Source organism: Saimiri boliviensis, chromosome 8, assembly GCF_048565385.1.
Source record: "Saimiri boliviensis isolate mSaiBol1 chromosome 8, mSaiBol1.pri, whole genome shotgun sequence".
NCBI classification, from domain to species: domain Eukaryota; kingdom Metazoa; phylum Chordata; class Mammalia; order Primates; family Cebidae; genus Saimiri; species Saimiri boliviensis.
In genome coordinates, this window is record NC_133456.1 from 60862209 (window position 1) to 60865635 (window position 3427).

The window sequence follows — 3427 nt, forward strand, 5'->3', positions numbered from 1 at the left end:
TTTATTTGGAAACTCAAAACAAAAATGCGGAATGACTGGTGACGTTTATGACCTTTGCCACTAGGGCCTTCCTTCATAATAAAACAGGATCTCAGTCTCTAATCTGCATGTCCAGACCAAAGACAATTTGATGTAACTCCATTACAGCATATTTTAAACTTTTCTTGAAGTTCAGGAATATATCTTTCAGAATCCGTCAGTACTTCAGAAGCGTGGCTCGCCAAACCAATCAATCTAGTACAAAGTTTGTTTTTAGAATTCAAGTTCCTTGTTACTGCTTTGCAAGCAGATGTCTTCAAAGATATAATATGGTGAAGAGATTATGTGATTTTTGGGTGTAGCAATTCTGCCAGTTATAATTAAAAGGGCCAACATCCAAGTTTTGTTTTCTTTATAAACACTGCAGAGTGTGTCAGTGGCCAATCTAAAATTACCCACAGAGGAGTGTGTGCTCTCTTCTTTAGCACAAGATAATGAAGATGGTGTGTGAACGCACTATGGTTATAATAAGCTGATGGACTTGCGGTCCTACGCACAAACTTGTCCAAATGTAATTATAAGAGTTTTCAGAGAATTGTTGCTTCCTAAACTGACTAGTCAAGTGACTCAAAAGTTAATATCACCGAATTAACAGTCTGACTTTGAAGGTCTACAATTGTACCTTAGAAAATAAATACTTGCTCTCAGTCATTCTTGCTTACAGGGAAAAAGATTATCTTTAAGAAGTGTCTCAAGGCAGGGTAGTCTATTCAGCATTCTCTCTATGTATTGCTTCTGATGAGGTGAATTGAATGTAAAAATAAAAAGTAACAAAGGGCTGAGCATCCAGCTCTTTCTCCCGTGTGTGGAGGAGAGAAGGCCAGTCTGAACCCGCACTGGTGTTGATGTGGTTGAGAGGGTGTGTTCGTCAGGCTCTGCAGCCTGGCTCACAAGAGCGAGAAATACAACTGGGGCCCAGAGAAGGACAGGGAATATCTCAAGGTGATTACTGAATCATAAGTCTCCATAGCAGTGGCTCTCATATACAGAGAGAAGGAAAACAAGGCTATATAAAAGATTCAAGGTATCAGCATCTCATTCTCTCTGGAACCGGATAACAATCTGAGGCAGAGGGACATGGGTGTCAGAAATCTGGGTAGATCAGAAAGGGAAGCCAAGCAGGTCTTTCTCCCTTGTGTTCTGGGCATAGTCCTTCATAAATTCTGTGGGGAAACTGAGATGTCTCCTTTATCTTCCAAGTAATAAGTGTTGGGGCAGCCCAGTGTCATTTATGGGGAGTCCTCGTACTTGGCTGCTATGGATGAGTGACTTGTAGGTTTCCAAAGGGGATTGGATGCCAGAGCTACTGATGACAAAAATCTCACTCAACCCAGCCTCATAGTTCACTGCAATTTCATTTGCTTGGGTTGTTCACAGTGGCCTAAGACCAATATCTCCTGTCTCAAACTTGCCATTTTGAACTACTAGATGATCTATAAAAAAGGTAAAAGTGACTATTGTTTACCAAAACACCAATCAGCCAATACCAAAGACTTTTCCTTTGCTGAACTGTTTTAATACTTCCTTTTTTTCTGAGCACATGCATGCTCGCTGTCTCTTGTCTTTTGTTTTTTGTTTTATTTTATTTTATTTTATTTTTTAAGATAGTATCTCACTCTTGTCACCCAGACTAGAGTGCAGTGGCACAATCTCAGTTCAGTGAAACCTCTGACTTCTGGGCTCAGGTGATTCTTCCACCAGAGCCTCCCATGTAGCTGGGACTACAGGTACGTACCAACATGCTTGGCCAATATTTTTGTATTTTTTGTAGAGACAGGGTTTCACTCAGGCTGGTCTCAAACTCCTGGACTCAAGTGGTCCACCTGTCTTGGCCTCCCAAAGTACTGATTTTTACAGGCATGAGCCACCACACCCAGGCAGGTATACATATCTTGATAGATGATTCTCATCTTATCACATACTCTATTCATATAAATATAGGTACATGTTCATGTCCAATCCATTCCTCCAAATGTAGCCAGAGCAGTGCTTTTCAAAGGACAAAGGGCAAATGTGGTTCTTTAGTGTCTGGGTGAAGAATAAAATACTTCCTCTAACCTACACTCTTGTCTAGGCTCACCTGACCCCATTTCCCTTCACTCTTGCTGCTTCACCCCCTCTAACTGTCTTTCATTTTGTCTCCTGCCATCTGACTTTCATATGGTAACCACACATCTGCCCCTCTCAGCATGGAATCCTTCTACATGGAAGCCTCCCTAATGAAGTCAAATACTTCTATTTTTATGTCTGATAGGATCATGATCCTGTATGTCGTAGAAAGGAGCATGGTTATAATTTTACATGTATATGTGTATCTGTTGGTCAGCAACTACTTCCTGGACTATAAGCTCCATGAGGACAAGAACCATGCCTATCTGACTCCTTATGGGATCCCCTGAACTTATCCAATGCTTGGAAAATAACAGTCAAATATATTTCGGAGTGCTCACTTTACAGCACATATACTAAAATGGGAACAATACCGAGATTAGCATGGCCTCTGCACAAGGATGACACCCAAATTTTTGGAACATTCTATATTTTTTCTACCACATGTTCTCACTTATATGTGGGAGCTAAAAAACAAATTGACCTTATGGAAATAATGAGTAGAATGGTCATTACCAGAGTCCAGGGAGGGTACTAGGGAGGTGGTAGGGATAAAGAGGGGTTGGTCAATGGACCCACACTTCAGTTAGATGGAAGGAATAACATCTAATGTTCAATAACACAATAGAGCAAATACAATTAAAAATAATTTATTGGGTCGGGCACCGTGGCTCACGCCTATAATCCCAGCACTTTGGGAGGCCAAGGTGGGTAGATCACGAGGTCAAGAAATCAAGACCATCCTGGTCAACATGGTGAAATCCCATCTCTACTAAAAATACAAAAATTAGCTGGGCATGGTCCCAGCTACTCAGGAGGCTGAGGCCGGAGAATTGCTTGAACCCAAGAGGCGGAGGTTGCAGTGAGCCGAGATCACACCATTGCACTCCAGCCTGGGTAACAAGAGCGAAACCCCGTCTCAAAAAATAATAATAATAATTTATTGTATGTTTTAAAATACCTATAAAAGTGGAATTGGAATGTTCCTAACACAAACAGATAATACATGTTTGAGATGATGTATATCCTAATTACCCTATTTGATCATGACGCACTCTATGCTTGTATCAAAATATTGCATATACCCCATAAATATAAACAACTACTATGTATCCATGAAAATTAAAATTTTAAATATTAAAATTTTTAAAAATTTCTGAGATGAGGGACTAAATGTCCAGATACATTTCAATTAAGTTATCATATGTTCAAAGGCCATATTTATGTAATATAATATAAAATATTATATGTGTAATATATAATGTTATAATATTTTTAT

The 3427-nt window shown here is 39.6% G+C and overlaps 1 non-coding gene across 1 annotated transcript; it reads left to right on the forward strand.

Annotated features, from left to right (window-relative positions):
- The first annotated feature begins 2481 nt into the window (after window positions 1–2481).
- Window positions 2482–2584, forward strand: LOC120367231 (U6 spliceosomal RNA). Its single transcript, XR_005581658.1, has one exon. It is a non-coding gene; the product is annotated as a U6 spliceosomal RNA (small nuclear RNA).
- Window positions 2585–3427: the final 843 nt, after the last annotated feature.